We start from the raw sequence: 25,193 nt of genomic DNA, 5'->3' as shown, positions 1-25,193 counted from the left end.
GCCTTGCACGCCCGGGATCCCATATGGGCACCAGTTCTAATCCCGGCAGCTCCACTTTCCATCCAGCTCCCTGCCTGTGGCCCAGGAAAGCAGTCGAGGACGGCCCAAAGCTTTGGGACTCTGCACCCGCGTGGAAGACCTGGAAGAGGCTCCTGGCTTTGGATCAGCATAGCATTGGCCGTTGTGCTCACTTGGGTAGTGAATCATCGGACGGAAGATCTTCCTCTCTGTCTCTCCTCCTCTCTGTATATCCGCCTTTCCAATAAATAAAATAAATCTTTTAAAAAAAGAAGATTTGTTTATTTTTATTAGAGGTGGGAATACAGAGAGGAGGAGAGACAGACAGAGAGATTTTGCATCTACTTGTTCACTGCCCAGGTGGCCACAGAGGCCAGAGCTGAGCGGATCTGAAGCCAGGAGCTTCTTCCAGGTCTCCCATGTGGGTGCAGGGTCCCAAGGCTTTGGGCTATCCTTGACTGCTTTCCCAGGCCTCAAGCAGGGAGCTGGAAGAGAAGTGGGGTCTCCTGGACACGAACCAATGGCCATATGAGATCCTTGTGCATTCAAGGTACCTAGCTACCACGCAAGGCCCATTAATTTCTATAATATTCTTAATATGTAACTCTACAAGCCTTATGTATGGTATGCATTTTCCTTTTAATGGCAGAGGAGCATAAGGACCTAAGGGATTAACCCATACTTGTGAATATAAGGATTTTCTTAGACTTTTAAAAGGAAACAGAGCTATGGGTTAATTGATTTAATTTTTTTTTGTAAAGACTTTATTTGCCAAAGCCTAATTCTTACTCATCTACAACTTTTCAAAAAAAATCTTTTCATGATAGCTTTGTTATTATTATTATATAAATCAGGAAATATCCTTTAAATGAGTTAACATGTTCTGTTAATAGTTAGAACAGATCCAGAATAAAATGTGTATAGAGAATAAGTGTTATTTATGAACCATTAAGCTGTGAAAGTATACCAGTATTGTTTAAATGACTTAAAATCAACATTCCGTGTTATTTTAAACAATTACTTTTACAACTTTTAACTGTGATAATAATATCTTGATTGGTGCTTAAGTTGAAATTTATAATTAGAAGCTTCTGTATTATCTCTCTTGTCTGGGATTTTGGAGCAATCGCTGAAGTGAGGGAGATGAGCGATGAGGTCCTGGTTGAGCCTGCCTTCTTCGTACATAAGGGAGATTTCTTCGTTTCTTTCTCTCCCTCCGCCTTGTTCTACTTGTCATCCTCCCACAACGGTGATAAGAAATGTAAGAATTGACCTATACGGTGTGTTTCCTTCCTTAGCATTTATAGGATAATGTGTGTCTTTTTTTGTTTTACAACGGGCATGTTATGATTTTTATTTTCTTTTGAGGCAGTGGGTAGAAGCCTAGTTGTGTAAGGTTGTTTTTTTTTTTTTTTAATTTTAAAAGAGTTGCAGAGAGAGGGGGAGAGACAAATACTTTTTCCATCTGTTAGTGCACTCCCCAAATGTCTGCCAACGTCATTTCTGGGTATGGTTGAAGCTAGGAGCCAGTAGTTTCATCTGGATCTTTGATGTGGGTGGCAGGTGCCAAACATGTGGGCCATCTGCTGCTGCTTTTCCTGCACTGGCAGGGAATTGGGTCGAAAGTGGAGTAGCCAGGATTCAAACCAGCACCTGTGTGGGGTTGTTGATGTCACAGGTGTTGAGTTTACCTGCAGTGCCACAATGCTGGATGCTTAATACTGTTTCTCAAAAATGATTTTATAATCCCATATAAAAAAGGGATATGGGAGGGACTGGGTTGTGTCACAGCTGGTTAAACTGTTGCTTGTGATGCTGGCTTTTCATATTGGAGTGCTGGTTCAAGCTCTGCTGCTCTGCTTGCGATCCAGCTTCCTGTTGACCTGCCCGGGAAGGCCTTGCTACTCACCTTGGAGACCCAGGTGGAATTCCTGGCTCCTAGCTGCAGCCTGACCCACCCACACTGTCAGTACCATTCAGGGAGTGAATGAGGGGATGGAAGATCTCTCTCTCACTCTGACTTTCAATAAATAAATCAGTCTTAAAGACCTTTGGGAGTTGGTTCATTGTTAAGGGTTTTGTGTTAGTCACATTATTGTTTTATTTGATGTTTAGTAGAATTCTCTCTTCTAGTTTCCTGGATTACATTCTCATATGTCCTGTTTTATTCCTGTCTTATTTATAGATATTTTTTTTTAGCATGGAGGATTGATTTTTTTTTAAAGATTTAATTTATTTATTTGAAAGAGAGAAAGCTTCCATCTGTTTTTTTCACTCCTCAGTTGGCTGCAATGGCCAAGACTGCGCTTGATCGGGGCCAGGAGCTTCTTGCAGGTCTCCCATGTGGGTGCAGGGATCCAGGCACTTGGGCCATCTTCTGTTGCTTTTAACTATATATTGTTAGATCAAAAGTGCAGCAGTAGAACATGAACTGGCACCCATATGGGATGCCAGCATCTCAGGTGGTGAGTTTACTAATCATAATGCTGGTCCCAGGAAATTTTTTTTTCAGATTTATTTATTTATTTGAAAGGCAGAGTCAGAGAGAGAAATAGAGAGAGAGAGAGAGAGAGAGAGAGAGAGAGAGAGAATGAGAATGAATATTCCATTTGCTGATTCATTCCCCAGATAGCTGCAATGTTACAGGGATGAGGTATTCTAAAGCCAGGAACCAGGAACTTCTTCGTGTCTCCCACGTGGGTGTAGGGGCTCAAGCACTTGAACCTTCCTCTGCTGCTTTTCCAGGTGCTTTAGCAACAGGGATCTTGATAAGAAGTGGGTAATGGTGGCTTTAGCTGCTACATCACAGTGTCAGCCCCAGGATTTTTCTTTTTTTCAAGGTGAATTTTAAAAATCTTTTTTTGTGGGCCTCTTTGCAATAATAAGTGTTAAAATATGTGTATTGAGAAGAACCAGCTCTTAAACTAGAATGAGTAACAGCATTCTCCACTCAAGGGAGTGCTGTTAGCATGCGAAGGCGAGTTATTGTGAAACGCTCACAGGAAGCAGCGTGTTTGCTAAAGTCCTAATCATATGGGATCTGACTGATTCAATTTGCCTAACATGTGGAATTGTGCTTCCAACTGGAGGACAGATAAACATATTTAGTAAAGATTGTGTTACAGGTTTTATGTCTTGAGTTTTTTGAATAGCTACTTAATCAGTTATCTACTTTCAGAAGTTTGTAGTTTTGAGACAAACTACATTAAAATTAGAACTAAGCCAGGGTAAACATTTAATTTTCTTTTTTTATGTGTTTTAGAGTTTTCTTTGTCTTTTAGAAAGTTGAGTGGAACTGTAAGGATTAGAACCCAGCCCTCCCATACGCCCAGAGTTCTACCAAGCCCATTCCCAAACCTGGATGTGTATGTGTGTGTGTACGCGCTGATGGGTGCTTCCACCCAGCCTGGCATGGCCATCTGCAGTCAGAGCTCTTGCTGGCAGGTATTGCAGTCCAGCCGAGTGAGGCCCACACCCTGTCCTGGCTTTCCTGTGTGCCAGCCATGCTGGAGCCTTGCCTGGCCTGGCCCTGCCCACCTCCAGCTCCGGCTACTGTCCTTCCCGGCAGGAGCTGCAGCCTGGCAGAGGAGTTCCCCAAGTCCCCCACCAGGCCCAGGGTTTCACATGCGCCGATGGATGCTGTGATCCTATTTGGCGTGGTCTGCCCTCGGTCCTAGCCTTTGTGCTGGCAGGTGCTGTAGCCTGGTTCAGTCTGACCTGCTCACAACTCTGGCCCCTGCAAGTGTCAGGTGGATTCCTGTTAGGTGAGTTTCTGTAGTCCAGCCTGGCTTGGCGCGTCACCATTCCCAGCTGCAAACCAGCAGGTGCTGCAGTCCCATAGAGGCAAGCTCACAAATCCCCTGCAGAGTATGTCCCCAGATATGGTTTTCTCGTGTTCTGGTGGGTGCTGCAGCCCAGCCTGACATGGCCCACTCCCTTTTCCAACACTCGTGGGCAAGTACTGCTGCCTAGTCCCGCCAGGCATGCTTGAAGCCCCAGCTTTTGTGTGTGCCAGTGGATGGTGGGTGATGCTCCTTAGCCCAGCCCAGGTCTCCTGCATGGGCGGGTGCCTTGGCCTGACCCACACCTGTCCTTCAGTTCCCTCCCTCCCGCCAAAACACTCTGTCTCAGCTCCCCTGAGTGCAGCGGCTCAGTTCATGGAAGCCCCAGAAGCCCTCCCCGCACCCTCGTCAGACATGCTCTCAGCCACACCACTCCAGCTTGTCCCCAGATCTCTCTGTTCCGGAGTAACCTACAGCTGCCTGCCGGCGGCCGGGGAGGTGTGTCCTGGGCCAGCATTTCCCACCTTCCCCACATATCTTAGAAAAGCAGAACAGAATAGGCAGCTGTGCTGGCACATGGTATAGTTAACACAGATTTGGTATTAATCATGCCCAGAATGCCTGCCAGTTATTGGCTGCTTTTCTCCTAGCTGTGTTAACACTTGTTTAGGTACAAGACAACCCAGGCAGTTGTCTACCGCTGGGGCTGATGCACTTTTTGATAGTTTCCTGAGTGTTTGAAGAACTTAAACCTAGGATTGAGATTGTGGCACAGTGGGTTAAGCTGCCAGTTGAGGGCTTTTTTGCATCAGAGTGCCAGCTTGAGCCTCCTGCTGCTCTGCCTTATATACAGCTCACTGCCAATGGGCCTGGGAAGGCAGCAGAAGATAGCCCGATTTCTTGGGCCCCTGCTCTCCACCAGGGAGACCAGGATGGAGTTCCTTGCCCCTGCCTTGGGCTGTGTCACCCTGGCTCACCCTTGTTGGTTGTGGAATCGGGTGGAAGATACCTCATTCTCTTGTCACTGCCTTTAAAATATATCAGCCAATCTAACAAATGAACCTAGAGTTAAAATAGTTTTTTTGGATAACATGTTCTCCTCTTACTAGTTTTATTGAGATGATTTTATTTACTGCCAGAAAAGTTGTATTTATTAAGGTATACTTTATATATTGGTACATATATATGTTGTGAAATGATTGCCATAGTCAAGCTAATGTTGGTTACCTTATCAACTAATATGGGGAGACTTTAACGAGTCCTGAGTCATTAAACAATGTTTTGCAGAATTCTGTTGATTTCAACTTCTTGTGCTTCTTTGTGTGTTAAGGACAATCAGGAGCCCTGTCTTAGTAATTTTACTTGTACAATGTGGTATTATTGACTATTGCACATTAGATTTCTAGAGTTTATTCATGTTACATAACTGAAATTTTGGACCCTGTGACCAACATCTCGCTATTTCATGTACCTCCTAGCTCCTGGTAACGCCTAGTCTATTGTTTTCTTCTGTGATTTCAACTTTTTGTGAATTTTTTTTTGTGTGTGTGTGCCTAATCTATTTGACTTAGAGTATCCTCCAGATTCATTCATGTTATTGCAAATGACATTGTAGGGGAGGTAAAATTTTACTTTCACCTTTTTAGATTTTTTTCCCCCTCCTGATTGTGAAATCAACAGGAAGAAAACCTAGAGATTTATTTAATACAGTATTTTATGTGGAATATAATTCCTCAAGGAAATGAAGGCCTAAAGACACAGGTAGAGTTGAACACTTAGCACATCAAATTAAAGAATAGTAAGTTGTGAAAAAGTGATTAAATAACATGAGACTTAAATGAGGCATGAAAGAGTCATTTTAACAAAGTCTGTATAGAACTCTCTTGATCCTCGGGGCTGATGCTGTGGCTCAACTAGCTAATTCTCCACCTGCTAGTGCCGTGATCCCATATGGGCACCGATTTGTGTCCAAGCTTTCCACTTCTAATCCTGTTCCCTTCCTGTAGCTTGGGAAAGTAGAAGAGGATGGCCCAAGTCCTAGGGGCCCTGCACCCATGTGGGAGACCCGGAAGAAGTTCCTGATTTCTGGGTTTAGCTCAGCCCACCTCTGGTCATTGTAGCCATCTGGGGAGTGAACCAGCAGGTGGAAATTTCTCCTCCTCTGTTTTTCTTTCTGTGTAAATCTGCCTTTCTAATAAAAAATAAAAAAATCAATTAAAAAATTCTCTCTGTCATGTTCTTGTCCTTTGTAAGAATATTCTCTTTAGTGTAGAGAGTGCATTTTCATATGGGAATGTGGCTTTCTATGTTCAGGAAATAGAATAGATAGAATAGATTTTCTTACACCTGTGGCTTTCAGGTGCCTTTCACTATCTTGGCCCTCTCCTTATGGATTCATCTAAACATGGATTTAAAATATTTGAAAATGGATCATGTCTGTTTTGAAAATATACAGATGTTTTCCCCCTCATTATTCACTAAATGATATATTATAGCAAATATTTACACAGGCTTCTCATTGTGTTAAGCATTACAAGTAACTTGAAGTCCATGGGAGCTAGGACAGGTTTGTCCTTTGTGGTCCAGATGCCACACCGATCTCCTGTGTCTGATGGAAGGGTGTGTTTGAGCTCCAGCTCCCCTCCCTATTGTGGTTGCTCTTCCTGCTCAGTTCAACCTGGGAGGCAGCAGATGGTGACTCGGGTGGGAGGTTCTCTGCCACTGATATGGGAGATTCAGAATGCGTGTCTGCCTTTGGCCTGGCCCAGTCCTGGCTGTTGTGAGCATTTAGGGGTACACTGGTGGATGGGTGACCTCTGTCTCTCTCAAAGAGTTACTTACTTACTTACTTATTTGAAAGGCAAAATTGCACAGAGAGAGAACATCTTCCATCCACTGTTTCACTCAAATGGCTGCAATAGCCGGGGCAAGGTGTGTGATGCCTAGAACTTCTTTTTGGGTTTTCTATGTGGACCATCTTTCCCTGCTTTCCCAGGTGCATTAGCAGGGAATTGGATGGGAAGTGGAGCAACTGGGACTCGAACCAGCGCTCATGCTGGATTTTGGGATTTTGTGTGGAAACTTAACTTGCTATACTAAAATGCCATCCCTCTGTCTTTCATACAAATGAATAAAACATATAGAGGGGGCCTGGCGCAATGGCCTAGTGGCTAAAGTTGCTAAAGTCCTTGCCTTGAACATGACAGGATATCCCATATGAGTGTCGGTTCTAATCCTGGCAGCCCCGCTTCCCATCCAGTTCCCTGTTTATGACCCGGGAAAGCAGTGGAGGACAACCCAAAGCCTTGGGACCCAGCACCCATGTGGGAAACCTGGAAGAGCTCCTGGCTCCTGGCTTTGGAGTGGCACAGCACTGGCCGTTGCGGTCACTTGGGGAGTGAACCACTGGATGGAAGATCTTTCTCTCTGTCTCTCCTCCTCTATGTATATATCTGACCAACCGAGACATGAATCGGTGCCTATATGGGATCCTGGCACATGCGAGGTGAGGATTTAGCCACTGAGCCATTGTGCCGTGCCCTAACATTTTTATTTTTAACATAAGCTGTACCTTGATGTTTTCAAGAGGTAAGAGCCTTGAGAGAACCTAGGGCAGAGCCCTCCTGAGTAGGATCTACTGTTCAAGAAGTGGCGTGAGCCCTGACCAGAGCCTGAATCGACTGGAGTCTTGGTCTTGGATTGTCTAGCTTCCAGAACCATGAGCAGTTAATTTATAATGTTGTAAATTACGTAGCCCAGGGTGTTTTGTCATGGCAGCCCAAACAAGTTACAGTCTAATAGATGATTCAGCAGTGAATAAAATTCAAACTGTCTGGAAGAGTCAAGGTAAGTGATTAAACTTCTTCTTGGGCATACCTCTTTATCCCTTCAGCCTTAGGCCCACTGGTATTTGCCTTATACATTTTTGGTCTGGAGATTCTTTTGCTTGGATTGTTACCTGTAACTCTGGCTTCGGTGAGCAGCCTCTTTTTAAAAATTTTGTGCTTTAAGTTCCTGAGCTGTTTTGAGTTGGATTGCCACCAGATTGTCATGCCACCAAGGCTCAACAAACTCAAATTCGAATTTTCTCTTAAAGAAACACTCTTTCTGTATTTCCCTCCCTTTACTGGGTTTTTCCTCCCATTTCTCAAACTTGAATTCTGATTCATCTTTGATGTCTGGTCTGATCCATTTAGTTGTCAAGCTGTATATTCTGATGCTGCAGTATTTCTATTTCATCTTATTTTCTTGCTTTTGTTTTGGGTTATACATTTATTTGAAAGGCAGACAGGCTCACAGAGTGAGTGAGTGGTTTAGAGAGAATCTGTGTGAGAGGCATCCCCCACGTGCCTCAGCAAGCAAACCTGGGGCAGGCCAAAGCCAGGAGCCCAGAACTCTATCCAGGTCTCCTGTGGGTGGCAGGGTCCCACAGCATGAGAACAGGATGCACTAGCAGGGAGCTGGGGTGCAGGTGGAGCAGCCAGGTCCTGAGCTGTCACTTCAGTATGCACCCAAGCTTAACCTGTTGTCTCTGCCTCTCCCCTTCCCCTGCCGATTCCCTCTCTCTCCCCCTTTCTTTTCCTTTCCTTGCTCTCTCTTGCCTTTCCTCTTTCCCTTCTGCATTAGGACATTCTGGCTCTCACTGTCAGTAGCATGTAAGTGAATAATTATAGTTTGATTATTGTTATTATTGGAGAGGGGGAGGAATTGGAAGTTCTGTTATGGTGTGCTTAGTGGGGATGGTTGTATTGAAAGAATATGATTTTTGAGCTTAACACTGAAGTGTAAATTAGGAGCTTTCCTGGTAGATATACTGAAAAAACGTTTATTGGAAATGTTTGGGCTAGGTGTTTGGCGGATGCTCATATACCATATTAAAGTGCCTGATTCCAGTCCCAGCTCCTCCACTTTTTGTGTTTTAGCTTCTTGCTAATGCACATCCTGGGAGGCAGCTCATAACAGTTCAGATGCCTTGGACCCTGCTGCTCACCTGGGAAATCTGGATGGAGTTCTTGGCTCCTGGTGTTGGCCCAGCCTAACCCTGGTTATTACATGCATTTGGGAAGTGAACCAGCAAATGAAAGGTCTCTTTGCCTTTACCTGTTTGTCTCTCTGCCTTTCAAATAAAATGAATTAAGCAGAGCAGTTAGAAAAAAGAGAGTGTAGATTGTTAACTCATGAGACTTTGCTTTTATCTTATTGTATATGTGTGTTTTTCCTGTTGGCATAAGCCTTTCTTCAGTGGTCAATTAAAACCAGTCAGGAAACATGTGAAGACAGTGAGAAAAGTAACATGTGTTTGTTAGCTGTTGAGTAAGCTGAATGGTAAAATGCAAGTAGCTGAAATGTCAACATTACTTACATTGGAGATTTAAAGCCTTATTATAATTTTCATTGAAAGCTAATTTCATGATTCCTGACTACTTGAAATATCAACCTGCAATAGAATTTTTTTTTGACTCTTTTTATTTGTGGCATTTTATTTCTACCTCTTCACACATGTATGTTTGTCCTTCAGTAGAATTGAGTGATAACTTTATATTGATTGCCAACACTGAACATTAGCTAACTGAAGGCCTCAGCAAGTGAAGAAACAACTTACTATTATTTTCTTAAAAAAATAAAATGTTTTGTGTATTTTAAATGGGAAGCATTAAAAACAGCAATTCAGTGCCAGCAGTGGTAAGTCTTGACTGCTCCACTTCTGTTCCAGCTGTCTGCGTGTCTGGGAAGGCAGTGGAGGATGGCCCAAGTGTTTGGACCCCTGTGACCATGTGGGAGACCTGGAAGAAGCTGCTGGCTTTTGGCTTTGGCCTAGCCCAGCCCTGGCCATCGCAGCTGTTCGGGGAGTGAACCAGACATGCAAGATCTGTTTGTGCCTTTAACTCTGACTCTTTCTCTGACTTTCAAATAAGTAAAATAAATCTTGAAAAAAAAAATAAAAACAGTAATTCCAAAATGGCTTCTACACAAGGTATTATTTCTGGACTACGTGAGTAGGAAAGATAGTGGTAGAGTGTTTCAGGAACAACTAGATGCAGGAACTTAGAGATGTCTTCTAATACTACCAGTTTCCTGTCTTTATTTTTTTCTGTGCTGTGTTTTCTCCTTATATAAGACAGCATCTTTCATGGCAGAGAGCTGAGGCCTCAGATGGCAGAAAATTTAGTTTCTGGAAGAAGACTTCTATCCGTGAGCTAATCATGTGGGAAATAGTCATGCCATTACTGTCAAAACCACAGAAATAGAGATACTGTTAACTAAGGGTAAGGAGTGGATAAGGGGGATAAGGGGGAAAGGAATGGGAAGTAGCCAGATCAATCTAGGCAATACAGTGATGGAGACAAGAGAAGAAGGAACAAGAGTGATGGAGAATGGAAGACGCATGCATAAGTGGAGGAGTGAAGCAGGGAAGGGGCAGGGAACTAGTGTCAGTTCTGAGTTTACTGAGTGGTAAACCTTGTGTTAATCACCTTGCATCAGATCGCCGCAGCTCAGTGGAGGCAGCTGTATTATCTTGAATTTTCGAGGAGAGGCCATTGTCTTGTTCAAACCTCTTTTTTTATTTTTCCACCTCTAGTGCCCGCCCCATTTAACATGTTTTCTTTATTATTTTTCTTTTTTTCACATGACTTTTTATTTTAAAATTTATGTTCAGAACAGTTAATACTTTGTGATATATAGCTTTGGCAAATGGTCAGATCAATTCCAACCCTAGAATTTAGACTCAGAGCTCGTATGATGCGTCTGTGGTTGGCATGTCGTGTGTTGACAGCTCTGATATGCTCCCCGTAGCTGTGGCTGTGGTATTCCACAATGTCATCGAAATGGAACTAATGTTACGTAGACTTTTGGATCACCCTGACTTACTGAGAAAATACATTTAAGATTCATTTATCTTGTTGTGTGTTGAGATTTCTTTTTCTCATTGCTGAGTAGTAACCTATAGTAGGGATACACAAAAGTTTGTTTATCCACTCATCGGTGGAAAGCTATTGGCTTGTTTTTAGTTTTTAGAGATTATGAATAAGGCTTTCTGTAGACACTGATGCATAGCTTTTTGTGTGATCTTAAGTTTTCATATCACTGGGATAAATACCTAGAAGTAGAGTTGCTGGATCATATGGTAAGCATATGTTTAATTTGTAAGAAAACTGCCAAACTCTTTTTCCAAACTGACTGTACCATTTTGTATTCTCAACAGCAGTGTTTCCACATCCTTGCTCGTACTCTGCATTGTCAATGATCAATTTAAAAAAAAATTAGCTCTTTTAATTTGTGTGTGGTAGTATATCATTGCAGTTGTAGTTTATATTTTCCTAATGCTTAATGCTTTTAGTGTATTTTCACATGCTTTAAAATAATTTTTAAAATATTTCGAGAATGCTTTGCTGCTTTGAATAAATGATTGTTGGGGGTGGTATTGCGGCACCAGCAGGTTAAGCCATTGCAGTCAGCATTCTGTGTGGACACCATTTCATGACCCAAATGCCTGGGTCTCTGTCACCCATGCCGGACATTCAGATGGAGTTCTAGGCTTCTGGCTTCAGGCTGACATAGCCCCAGTGAGTGTGACCATTTTGCAGGGGGTTGGAGGGTGTTGACAAGCTTTTGGGTTGTCATTGCTACATCACACAACTCCAGGGGGTTCCATCCATGTGACTACTTTCTCTAGTTGTACTTTACGGAGTCCCAGCTATAGTAAAAATTATATAGTCACTCTCTGGGACTATTGGTGATGCAGTTCCATGGAAAATGTGAGTGCTCTGTTATTAAATGACCCATTTACAAAGCATTTTTCATTGTTTCTTCGAAGTGATATGTTGTTCAACAATGGATTCTGCAGAAATTCCAGGCATTCTGGTTAATGGATCGGACTTGAGGCACAGAAAGGCCTATTGCAGATTTTCAGCTTTGCCTTTTGCTGTTTGAGTGACCTTGGGCATCTTATCTAGCCTCTTGGAGCAATTTTTTAAATCAGTAAAACAGGATGATAATATCTCTTTTTGTGCACGTTGTAACAATGAGAAGTAATGCATATAGAATACCTGATCCAGAGTAGACCTCTTCATGTGGCGTCCTGTCTGTTGCTTGTTTTAGGGTTACTCAGAGGTTTTGGGAATCATTAAAGCAGAGGAAGAATTTGAAAAAAATGACCATTTTATATATAAAGCAATTATTGAAACGCTAAGAAAAGTAAAACATATTAGTTCTTTAGTGTTGTTTTTATCTTGAATTTAATAGGGAGGGTACATAGCAATACTATTTTCTGTACTTGGAATCTTTTACGGCTGCCACTATGACCCTTTCTATAAGTGCCTGTGTTATAAAGCTTCTGAAATACATTAGTTAATGCTTAGGGTCTTAGAAATGCTATCTATTGATTTATTTTTGAAAGTTTTATTTTTTTTGAATGGCAGAGTGATGCTGAGAGGTGCATACACACACACACACACACCCCTTCATTTGTTGATTTACTCCCCAGATGTTTGTAGTGTCTCAGGGTGGGCTGGGCTGAAGTGAGGGGCATGGAACTCCAGCTAGGTCTCCCATGTGAGTAGCAGGAGCCCCCGTACTTGGCCGCCTTCCTCTGCTTTCCTAGGGCCATCAGCAGAAAGTTCGATCAGACACAGAGGAACCACGACTCACATGGGGGCTTCATTGTAAGATGCTGGCGTCATGGGCAGCCCTTAAAACGCTGTGCCTCAAAGCTAGCCCTTGCCATTTATTTGAGGTGGAAGGCTACATGAATGAATATCGACTGATACCATTGGCTTTGTCTAGTAAAAATGAGAATATCTGAGGCCTCAGACAATTGTACAAGATTTAAAAGACTTTATGATTTTTAAAACTATAATAGATTTCATTTTAACCTATATTTATTACAGTAAAAATTTGTAAGCTAGCAAAGAAGATAGGTTGAGGAGGTCAGAGATGCCATATGGAGGCAAGAAGAGGTTCGTAAGGCGATAGAGAAGAAGCAAAGGGAAGCATTTAGGTTGAGCTTCTGTACCTTGTAAGTGACTGAAGTCTCAAGTGTAGAGGAAAATATTGGTAATAATGATGCTGTTTTGCTATATCAATGTCATTCATCTGTATGTAAGAAAGTTTCACAACTTAAGCCAAATGTGCACTGGTTCACAGTTCTATGCCTCATGTGAACTTTCATAAACATTCAGAGAAAAACAATAGCCTACATAGTAGGATCAAAGATCTCTCTCTCTTTTTCCTTTTCCTCTCTCTCAGGTAATGCAGCTAGAGTGTTTCATTCTATTCGCTTTGTAGCGTGAGGTTAGGAAAGGAAGGCCCACCAGCCAACTTTCTTGCTGTTTGATCTAGTCCACCATCTGTGTTTTTTCACTCATGCATTTAAGTCATTTGAGTGCAGGGTTCATCTCCACAGATAGTGATTTTGTCTTGTCATTTTTGCATTGGAGTTTTACTGCTTGGTTTCTTGTGTAGTTTTATTGAGATGTTCTTCACTTTTATCTTTGGATTTGATAGGTGTCATTTTCTTTCTGTAACACATTTTAAAGCAGCATTTGTACAGCTGGTCAGGTAGAGGTAAAATCTTGCAGTTTTTGTTTTTAGATTGTTTTCAAATACAAATGAAAATAAGCCTGACGCAATAGTCTAATGGCTAAAATCCTTGCCTTGCGTGTGCTAGGATCCCATCTGGGCTCTGGTTCATGTCCCAGAGGCCTGCTTCCCATCCAGCTCCCTGTTTGTTTCCTGGAAAGGCAGTTGAGGACGGCTCAGAGCCTTAAAGCTCTGCATCCATGTGGGAGATTTGGAAGGAACTCTGGCTCCTGGCTTCAGATCAGCTCAGCACTGGCCGTTGTGGCCACTTGGAGAGTGAGTTGGTGGACGAAAGGTCTTCCTCTCTGCCTCTCCTCCTCTTTGTATATCTGAGTTTGCAATAAAAATAAATAAATCTTAAAAAAAATACAAATGAAAGCTTTGCTGGCTATGTTAGTCTGGTCTTACAGGTTTTTTGTTTGAGTTGCTGGAATATGTGAGGCCATTCTCTTTTGCCATATAGAGTTTTCCTCTGAGAAGTCACCTGTGAGTCTGGTTGGTGTTCCTTTGTAAGTCATTTAATGTCTCTTGCATGCATTTTTAGGTGTCTTTTCTTTATGTTCAACCAAAGAGAACTTGATTGTGCTGTGTCGTTGATGAGGATTGTTCCTGGCCCAGTCTGGTTCGTGTTCTGTGTCCCTCCTGCATTTGGTTTCCCCTTTCTCCAAGTAGGGGCAGATCTCATGCATTATTTCATTGAGTACATCTTTCAATCCAGCTTCTCTTTCTTTTTTTTTTTTTTAAAGATTTATTTTTATTATTTTTCTATTGGAAAGGCAGATATACAGAGAGGAGAGAGAGAGAAGAAAATCTTCCGTCCGATGATTCACTCCCCAAGTGAGCGCAACGGCTGATGCTATGCCGATCCGAAGCCAGGAGCCTCTTCCGGGTCTCCCACGCGGGTGCAGGGTCCCAAAGCTTTGGGCCATCGTCGACTGCTTTCCCAGGCCACAGGCAGGGAGCTGGAAGGGAAGTGGGGCTGCCGGGATTAGAACCGGCGCCCATATGGGATTCCGGGCGTGCAAGGCGAGGACCTTTAACCACTTGCGCCACCGCGCCGGGCCCCAGCTTCTCTTTCTGAGCCTCGTGGAATTCCTGTGACCATTCCGTTTGACCGTTTGATGGTGTCAGTTAATTGTTGGATGGTTTTCTTAGCTTTACTCAATTCCTCTTCCATATTTCTGATTGTGCACGTCTGCATGGCTGTCTTCTAGTTCTGAAGTTCCTTCTGCTTCACTCATTCTTTGAGAGTTTCCATTGTAGTTTGGATTTGCTGTATTGTATTCTTCATTTCTAATAATTCATTTCTGTTTCAGTGCTATTATTTTTTTGTGTGTGTGATTTATTCCTGCATTATTTTAATCTTCTGAAATTTAATAAAATTTATTTATGACTCATCATATGTTCTGCTATAATGAATGTAACACTTGAATATATATTCTGAAGTTGTTTACTGGAGACTTTTATAAATATAAGGTTAAGTTGGTTAATGGCATTCATGTAGTCTGGGTCTTAATGGATCTTTTGATCTCATTCTATCAGTTATTGGTGGAGAGTTATTAAATTCTCCATTTATCTCATGGAAATTTGTATTTCTCTATGATTGCTGGATTAACTTTCCATATAGGAAATTCATTTATGGTTATAACTTCTTGCTGATGAGCTGACCCCTTATCACTATGAAATATTCTTTATCTTGAAGTCTTTTTTTAGTGTTAATGTAGCTTTCTTCCCAAACTACTTACACTGTGTTTGTTTATATTAAAGTGTTTCTTGTGAATTGCACAGTTTGATATTGCATATATGTTTTTCTGAGAACTTTTGCTTTTTCTTTGGAATGATTTAGTCTACTAGCATAACGTAATTATCGGAATTAGGCCTATGTTTTACCTTTTTAAAATTTGTTCCTTCTGTATTTTGCATCGTTTCTCATTTACCGTTGTTCTTTGGTTCACTTTAATCTTACACAAAATTGCTTTAACATGCTTATTCGGTAGTTAACTACTTCGGTGACATTTTTAATGATCTTAGAGATTATGCATCCTGTAGTGTTTAATCTACTGAGGATTAGTATTGTAACATTTCCCATGAAATTTAGGATTTGTAAAGACTCATTTAGTCCTTACTTATTCCTTGCTTCATATTCTAGGTTTTATGTAAGTGTGTATTATAAATTCCACAGGGAAATATAATACTTGTGTTTACTTCGTGCTGTCACATTTTAAAGGAATCCAGAAGAACACTTATTTATACAGATATTTCCTGATTTTGATGCTTTTCTTGTCCTAATGAAGGTTAAAGGTTTGGTATAATAGGATTTTCCTTTGGCATGATGTAACTTTGTTTAGTTCTTGTAGTGGAGTCCTGCTGGTCATAAGTTCTTGTGGTTTTATTTTATCTGAAATATCTTTATTTTCTCTTTTACTTTGAGGGCCACTTTAATAGTATATTATTATCTTTGGCCGCTTTATTTTCTTATGAGAAGTCTGTGGGTTTGGTTTGTGTGTAACATGTCATGTGTCTGGTTTTTAAAAATTTTACTTTATTCTGACAGTGATGAATCTAGGTGGGGTTCTTTATTTTATTTTTTTGAAATTTTATGGTTAGCAAAGATTCTCATATCTGTAATGTTCATTATTAGATTTAAGAATTTTCCAGTCATTATTTCTTCTTTTTTTTTTTTTTTTTTTTTTTTTTTTTAAAGATTTATTTTTATTATTATTTTTTCATTGGAAAGGCAGATATACAGAGAGGAGAGACAGAGAGGAAGATGTTCCATCCGATGTTTCACTCCCCAAGTGAGCGCAACGGTTGATGCTATGCCAATCCGAAGCCAGGAGCCTCTTCCGGGTCTCCCACGCGGGTGCAGGGTCCCAAAGCTTTGGGCCGTCCTCGACTGCTTTCCCGGGCCACAGGCAGGGAGCTGGATGGGAAGCGGGGCTGCCGGGATTAGAACCGGCGCCCATATGGGATCCCGGGCGTGCAAGGCGAGGACCTTAACCACTTGTGCCACCGCGCCGGGCCCCAGTCATTATTTCTTAAAAGATTTTTTTCAGACTTAATCACTTTCTTGTCGTTCTGGGACGCATTATGTTTGACCTTTTGTTTTGGTTCCCCTGGGCCCTTGAGGCCTATCCATTTCCTTTTTTCCCAGTAGTAGTTTACTTTGTTCTTCTAAATGGAAAGTTTCTAAACCATTTGTTCTCAGGTTCACCTACTTTTCCCAATTGCATCCAGTGAAGACTAGTTAATGAAATAGAAGTAGAATATTTTCCTTTTATAGCTTTTTCATTTGGCCCTTTTTTGATTTCTGGTTCTCAGCATATTTTAAAACTCACTCATCATATTTGTAATAGTCCTTTAAGGATCCTTATCAAAGTCAATGTCTGTTGTTTTTTGTCTCATTTTCTTGATTTTGCTTTTGATTTTAGCTAGCGCTCTTTATTTTACAGTAGATTCTCTGTATTTTGTTTTCCATGTATGTCCAGGAATGTTTTCTGCTTGCTTATTAGCATGTGACTAATTTGATTATATCCATAGTACAAACTCTGTATTAGGAGACACTTTATCTTTTAATTCCTTTTCTTTCATCATTAGCTGGAGTCTGCATGTGCGCAGTCTATTGGTGAGCTAGTGGTCCTGCCACAGCTTGGAGTTACATGAATTTATGACTTCCTCTGTCTTGCCCTTTCAGTTCTAATGTTTTCCCATTTCTAGTTTTAGTGGTTCTCTTGAATGATTCTCTGGACAGTGAAAACGGCGCTTCCCTGCTGGAAGGCTTAGCAGCTTTGTGGGGTTGCCTCCGGTGGAGGACTACCCTCCACTGACTGCTCTATATGTGGAAACTTGCTGCTTTCTCTGGTTCCAAGTATGTATTCTGCAGAATTGGGCTTTTGTTCATGCTCCTGTGTCTTTAGGTACAAATGTACCTAAATGTACCTAGATGTTTGTATTTCATTGAGTTTTATAATTGTTTTCTGAAGAAAGATCTGTTTGGTGGAAGCTTATTTTACTATATTAGATGTGGAACTCTTTAAAGATTTTATTTATTTTTATTGGAAAGGCAGATATATATATAGAGAAGGAGATAGATATTCTGTCCGCTGGTTCACTCCCTAAGTGGCTACAGTGGCTAGAGCTGATCCGATTCGAAGCAGGCGTCCGGAGCCTCTTCCGGGTCTCCCACACGGGTGCAAAGGTCCCAAGGCTTTGGGCCGTCCTCTGCTGCTTTCCCAGACCACAGAGCAGGGGGCTGGATGGGGGAGTGAAACAGCCAAGACACAAACTGTCGCCCATATGGGATCCTGGCGGATACAAGGCGGGGATTTAGCCACTAGGCTATGACTCTGGACCCAGTGGTTTAGACAGAGCAGTGAATCGCATATCCAGGTGCACATGGAGGACGTGGCAGTACATTGGAGTGTGCAGAGAACACCTGGTTCTACAGTAAAGGGTGGATGAGAGAACAAATGAATCAACCCCCAGCCAAGTGTTGACAGTGAATACCTGGATAAACGGAGACTCTAACGTGGACTGTGTGAACCGGTGGATCCTGGGAAGATTACATTGTGCTGGGAGTGGCAAGATCAGCAGTTGTTCAGAACTGTTGAACTAGCAAAACTCTTGTGCAGGACCCTCGGAGCATGCCCTGTAAAGCAAACACTGTGATGGAGTCGGGTGGCTGTCCTCCATCCCAGGACATGGAGGTGGTTGGAAGGCTGGCTGTGGCTTCTCCCTTTATCTCCCCCTTCCTGCATCTGAAGTGTTATTAACCTGCACTGTGAGCGGTAGGTGTTTGACGGAAATGTACCAGGAAGATGCAGGAAGGAAAAAAAAAAGAATGTGGAAATAATGGTCTCACTCACTTTCTTGTAGCCCTTTACCCCCTAATTGATTTTATAAAAATCATCAAAAATAAAAACAATAATAATAAAAAAGAACATTTGACTTGTCAGTTTATTATATCGATTGCTTACTGTTTGTCAAACCTGATGTTAAATGATGGACGGCCAGAGACAAAAGAAGTAGGATGTAAACTCTGATCAAAAGACCACATGAAGTGGCAGACATAGAATGTAACACATATTCTAGAAAAGGTTAATGAGTTATAACCTCCAGAAAGAAAAATGTGTGGAGAACTGAATTTTGAGAGAAGTAGTGGATGAGAATTGATTGACAAAAAGAATCAGCGAGGAAAAATCCCCTGTTGTAATATGAAGGAATGCTGTGTTGTTGATTGGTAACAGAGTGACAGTTGTCCTGTGCAAAGCAAGCAGATGAATAGTTAGAGTGGAAGATTATATAGGAGACAGCAAGAAGCTGGGTCTTAGAGCCATTTGGGACATGGGGAATATGTAGATTTGAGCCTTATTCTGAAATGAGATTTCTCATTGCCATGTGTGTGAGAACACAAAATTTAAGAATTAAAGAATTTTGTGTTCAAAAACTAATTTTTATGTGTGCTGATTTATTTAAAGATGAACTGTGAAGCAAATTAAGACATCCAGTGTGGTTGAGTTTAGATTAATTTGTAAAACAAAACTCATTCCTTGTTGTTATTTAGAAAGTACTGCTTGCAGAATAAATAAATATACCAGAATAAATGAATTTGCATGTTACAGGGGACTACCTGAAGGAAAATAATAGAAATTTAAGCGACAGGATAGTAATGCTAATTGAAATTTGAGTAGCACTGAATTTGTCTATTTTTTGTTTGTTTCAGATTGCTGCTGTTGCTAAGAGGCATCTAAAACCCTGCTGGTGTTTTCATTTAAGATAAAGTGCTTTATTGCCTTTGTTGATCAACTGAGGAATTTTAGGTTAGTATACTATGTGTCTGGGTTCCAGTGTATGTTAATATTTGTTTTTTTTTTTGGTGGTTTAAGCTACATATGCATGTTCCAGTAGAGTAGGATATTCAAGTCAGTGTAAATGCTTTTTGATTTGTTTATTAGGTCAGAAAATTTTCTGACTGCCTAATATGCATAGTCTGCGCAGCATGAACTGAAAAATATTTTACCTCCTTTTCAGTGTTTTGTATTTTAAAATATGAGGTGATCAAACCAGCTATGAGTGCACATGTTACCTGGTGTTCCTACATCCTTATGTGATATAATTTGTGCTAAAAAGAAACACCTCTTAACATTTTCTGATTTTTAGTAGCTGACTTTTACAAGGTATCATTCTTACCCAAACTTCAGTCATACATTAGCTTTTTAAAAAATTTTTAACTATTCAGTCTGAATCTTGACAAATTCATATTAAGAATCATCACAGTTGAAAACAGTTCCATAATCTTCCAAATTTACTCATGTTACTCCTTTGTAATTAATCTGTTTTCACCAAAATCCCTACGTCAAATTTTTGGCCTTATAGTTTGCCTTTTCCAATATATCAGTTAAACGGTGTCATCTAGTATACAGCTTTTTAATTCTGGCTTTTCGGACTAGCATAATGTGTTTGAACTTCACCCATGTGCCTGTGTGTATTGTTAGTTTCTTCTTTTTTAATTCCTGAGTAGTGTTCTACTGTTGGATATACATCACATTACCTTGTCCGTTCACCAGTTGTTGGACCTTTTTTTTCTATAAAAATTGACTTAAGGGATGGTGCTGTGGCTCTGCATTGGCATTGCGTATCTGAGTGCCAGTTGGAGTTCTGGCAGCTCTGCTGATCCAGCATCCTGCTAATGTGCCTGAGAAGGCAACAGGTGATGTCCCAAGAGGAAGGGCCCTTGCAGCATATGTGGGAGATCCAGATAGAATTCTCAGCGTTTTCCTGGCTTAGATCTGACTGTTGTGGTTATTTAGGGAATGAACCAGTAGCTGGAGGATCTGTCTCTCTCCCTTTCTCTTTATTGCTCTACATTAAAATAAATGAATAAGTAGATCTTAAAAAATAAGCACAATGGGTCTGGCACATTTACTTAGTGGTCAAAGTCCTCTCCTTGAATGTGCTGGGATCCCATGAGAGTACCACTTTGTGTCCCAGCTGCTCTACTTCCCTTCCAGCTCCCTGCCTGTGGCCTGGGAAGGTGGTGGAGGATGGCCCAAAGCCTTGGGACCCTGCACCTATGTGGGAGACCTGGAGAAGGCTCCTCTTGGCCTTGGATCAGCTCAACTTCAGCCGTTGCAACCAATTAGGGAGTGAACTAGCAGATGGAAGATCTTTCTGTCTCTCCTTCTCTCTATAAAATCTGACTTTGGGACAACAGCTTTTATTCACCGGAGGATGTAGTGTTAAGTATTTATGGTCCATACCACGCAGTTTCTGTACATAGATAGGGATGTACTTTTGAGTTCTCAGGTAGATGATGGAGCTTCTTGAAATTCTACTTATCTGTTATTTATAATTTTAAAAATTTATTTATTCGAAAGTAAGAGTGCCAGAGGAAGTGAAGGAGAGAGCTCAGTCTTTGATCCACAGTTTCATTCCCCAGTGCTGACAAACGCTGGGCAGGATTCCCCAGAAGGCAGTGCCAGGAACTGTCTGTGTATCTTCTACTTATGTGGCAGGATCCAAATACTTGCACTATCTTCTGATGCTTTTCCATGCACATTAGCAGTGAGCTGGAGTAGAAGTATAGCAGGGCAGATTCTAGCTGGCATTCTAATATAGGATGCTGGTATTGCACGTGCAGCTCAATCTCTGTGCCATAATGCTAGCCCTGACAAATTTTGGATATTAGCTTTTTAAAAAAGATTGGTCTATTTTTTTATTTGAAAGGCAGATTTTACAAAGAAAGGGGAGGGAATGTCTTCCATATGCTGGTTTACTCCTCAAGTTGCTGCAAAGGCCAGTGCTGAGCTGATCCAAAGGTGGGAGCCAGGAGCTTTTGTGTCTCCCCTGTGGGGTCAGGGTCCCAAGGACTAGGATCATCCTCAGCTGTTTTCCTAGGCCATAGGCAGAGAGCTGGATTGGAAATTGAGCAGCTGGGACACAAAACAATGCCTATTGGATGCCGACAGTTACAGCAGAATTAGTGCATTGTGCCACCGTACTGCCTCCTGGGCATTTTTTTTACGGAGCTAATTTTACAGCAAGTATTACTGCTTAGTGCCATTGTCATTGGGCTATTTGGTGTTCATTGAAGTATGTGCATCTGAGGATTCTACAGATTGGCATGACAAACTAGGAAGTAAGATTTCTGAATAAATGAGAAAATGAAATGGTGTTAAAACTGTAAAAGCTGGTACTTCTCATAGAATTTTTATGCGAGATGAACCTGATGCATTTTTTTTCCTGTAAATTAAAAGATGGAGACCGAGAGGCAAGATGCTGTGCTTTTAATCATGCTGGAGACACAAATCCTGCTCATTCCACTTACCACTCCTTCATCCTCGATCATCTGATCTCAGGGCTGGGAAAAAGTTAAATTACTCAATTTATTCGTAAAACTTAGCTTTCATTTCTTTTCCAGTTAAGACAGGTCAGTATCTGAATAGCTTGTTTTATTTTTCCTTACAAGAACTTTTCTTCCCCTTCCCTCCCCTGTTCTCTCTCTCCATGTAGCTATCAATCTATTTACTTATTCATTGGCAGAGTGTTGAAGGAGAAAGAGAGAAAGAGCATGGATTTCCATCTGCTGACTTATTCTGCAAGTGCCCACAACTATCAGGGCTGATCAGGGCCAAAGCCATGGTCTGGGACCACAGTCCGTGTTTCCTGTATGGAGTGCAGAACCCCAGCTCCTCAAGCCCCCATGCTGTGTCCCAGCATCTGCATCCAGAGAAAGCTGGAGACGGGTTAGAGCCGAGCAAACCCAGACTCACTGATGTGGTATGTGGTTCGCTCAAACCCTGGGCCATGACCTTGCACTTGAGATGTGATCTTGATTCTCAGGTAGCTGTAAAAAATTCTGGCATTGAATCTATAGCTAGAAAAAAAATCTAACAGTGTTTTTTTTATCATCCCAAATATTTTTATATAGATTAAATTGAAATGTATAGAATTTAAATAAGATTCATACTTAGACAAATACTTTAAATACATACAGACTTTAGAATCCTGATTTAAGGGCCCAGCACAGTGGCTAAATGGCTAAGTCCTCATGTTGCAGGCACAGGGATCTATATGGGTGCTGATTTGTGTCCCAAATGCTCAACTTCCCATCCAACTCCCTGTTTATGGCCTGGGTAAGCAGTAGAGGATGGCCCAGGGCCTTGAGACCCTGTACCTGCTTTGGAGATCCAGAAGAAGCTGTGGCTCCTGGCTTTGGATTGGTTCCGCTCCGGCTGCTGTGGCCATGTGGGGAGTGAACCAGTGGATGAAAGATCTTTCTGTCTCCTTTTCCCTATATAAATCTGATATGCCTTTCTAATAAAAATAAACCTTAAAAAAAAACAAGAATTCTGAATAACATCTAGTAACCTAAGAACATTATTCTATTTTGAGGGTCTGCTTAATTTAAATTTTAAGGGTATATTTAATATTTAGAAGTCCCCAAAAGTTCATTTCATAAGCATTATAGGTCTAGAAATTTATTGATGCAACTTGATCAAGGTACTATCCTGGAAATACAAAACCAGACTTCCAATACACTCTAATTATTTACTTGTAAATATTTGATACACAGGTATGTTACAATATTATAACTCAGCTGAAGTAGTTTTAATTTACATAGGTTTTTGAATGAACCAATGTTTTTTTACTTTTTTTTTTCCTGATACATTCTAATCCAACAGCATCCTGACTTCTTGAAAATCTTTTTAGCTTCACGACCCAAAGGCAATCGGTGTTGAGAAACATTTTTGTTGAATTTCATAGATTTCTCTTTTAGTACATCTGTTGCACAGTAGCATAGACTGCTTTTATTGGATTATGCTTTTTTAAAATATTTATTTTTATTGGAAAGTCAGATATACAGATAGAAGGAGAGACAGAGAGAGGGATCTTCCAACCACTTGGTCACTCCCCAAGTGGTCGCAATGGCCAGAGCTGAGCTGATTTGAAGCCAGGAGCCAGGAACCCCCTCCAGGTCTTCCACACAGGTGTAGGGTCCCAAGGCTTTGGGCTTTCCTTGACTGCTTTTCCAGGCCACAAGCAGCGAGCAGGAAGGGAAGTGGAGCAGCTGGGACACGAACCAGAGCCCATATGGGATCCTGACGCATACAGGGCAAGGACTTTAGCCACTAGGCTACTGCACTGGACCTGGTGACTATGTTTGTCAAGGAAGCTTGTGTGGCCGCTCCTCTCGGAAGTGGAAACCATGTCTCTTACCTGCGCGGGGGGGGGGGGGGGGGGGGGGGGGGGGGGGGGGGACACGTCTTTGTTTCCTGGATGATTAGGATCATTCTTCTGGGGGAACAGCTGGGCATATTTGCTTGCAGCTCTTTTGAATTCTTGGAGTCCTGTAAGGTAACATACACCAGGCAGGTGTTCACGTATCAGTTCTCCTTGCATTGTCCCTTAGAAATAAGATCTTGGATATCAGTACAAATAATAATATTCTGACCACCATTATCATTGCTAGTATTAAGCTGTTGTTAGTTTCTGATGCAAGAGTGTCACATCCTGTGACAGGATTATTTTTATTTGCTTTTGGTTTATTTACTTGATAGAGACAGAGAGGGAGAGAGAGAGAGAAAGAGAGAGAGAGAGAGGGAGAGAGAGAAAATGAATTTCCTGTCCTTGTTTCCTTCCTAAATGCCTGCAAACTAGGGCTGGGCCCGGCTGAAGCCAGGAGCCAGGAATTCAGTTTGGGGTCTGCCATGTGAGCAGCAGGGACTTCACTACTCAGACGTCTCATCCGTTCGAGGGTGCGCGCGAGGAGGCTGGACTGAGGCGCTGCACCTGGTGGAGATGCTGGCTGCCCAGGTGGGGCCTGTGTGCCGCACCACCGCGCCTGCCTCCAGAGGGCGCACGTAATCACTGACTTGTGGCTGTAACTTCTACAGACTGATTTATCTTTTGTTTACTTGGATGAGGGTCATCAGCAAAGATATTAGGTGAGCATGCTACTGGCTGTGATCTCTGACTTAAATATATTTTGTTTTCCATTTTGAATAGTGTATTTGGAAAGGAACATTCTTCGGGTCGGTTAATTCGCTTAAAGCAAGAAGCGTTATTGCAGAACTGTCGTCCTGGGTTCAGAAAATGAAATGGTCTCTTCTGAAGGGAATCTAGGAATGTAACTCCCCTTCATTGTCTACATTTCTTTGATATTATTCCTGTGGAGAAAAATTAGAAAAATCTTAGTAAGAGAATAGTTCTCTAAGGTGGAGCCTGGTGCTGGAGCTCCCAGTTGTAAGTTCTTCATCTGCTATTGAATTTTCTTTATATTTTGAACAGATCTTTGTAACATTACATTTGAATTCTCTCACTGAATTATGCAGATAATTACCTCAGAGCTACGGCAGGCACTACAAAGGAAGTTCTTGTTGTTGTTGTTAAGGTTTATTTATTCAAAAGGTAGAGTGGCAGAGAGGGAGATAGAAAGAGAGACCTTCCATCTGCTAATTTGCTCCCCAAATGGCTTACCAAGGAGACCTGGGCTAGGCTGCAGCCTGGAGTCAGGCAGGCCATGCAGGTCTCCCAGCCAGCTGGCGGAGTCCAAGCACTTAGCCCATGATCCTCTGCCTCCCCATGTGGGTAAGCAGGGAGCTGGATTGGAGTCTGAAACCAGCCCTCAGATATTGGATGCTCTTTAATGTGCTGCGTCATGCAAACCCTGGTCCCCGTGATCAAAAAGTGAGGTATGGATGTGCTTAATTTCATTTCTTTTATGGTTTGGGGCCTTCACTCTCTCAGAGAAGTTTTTTTAAAAATGTATTTATTTGAAAGGAGAGCAACCAACAGTGAGTGAGAGAGAATGTC

At 41.7% G+C, this 25,193-nt stretch overlaps 1 protein-coding gene across 2 annotated transcripts in view; it reads left to right on the top strand.

Moving 5' to 3' along the window:
* FUT8 (fucosyltransferase 8) overlaps window positions 1-25,193 on the top strand; it is a 131,726-nt gene that overhangs the window by 4,585 nt on the left and 101,948 nt on the right. Inside the window, exons 2-3 of one of the 2 annotated variants that reach the window (XM_040975437.1) lie at window positions 13,924-14,047; window positions 19,102-19,198. The gene's annotated coding sequence lies outside the window, so the exon portion shown is untranslated. Of the gene's footprint in view, window positions 1-13,860; window positions 14,048-19,101; window positions 19,199-25,193 lie in introns of those variants that run through there. The other variant, XM_040975438.1, reaches the window with a different exon arrangement.

Source organism: Ochotona curzoniae, unplaced genomic scaffold, assembly GCF_017591425.1.
Source record: "Ochotona curzoniae isolate NIBS_2020 unplaced genomic scaffold, NIBS_Ocur_1.0 contig_2688, whole genome shotgun sequence".
Lineage (NCBI taxonomy): Eukaryota > Metazoa > Chordata > Mammalia > Lagomorpha > Ochotonidae > Ochotona > Ochotona curzoniae.
Note: the sequence above shows the minus strand (reverse complement) of the source record. Positions and strands in the feature narration are given on the sequence as shown.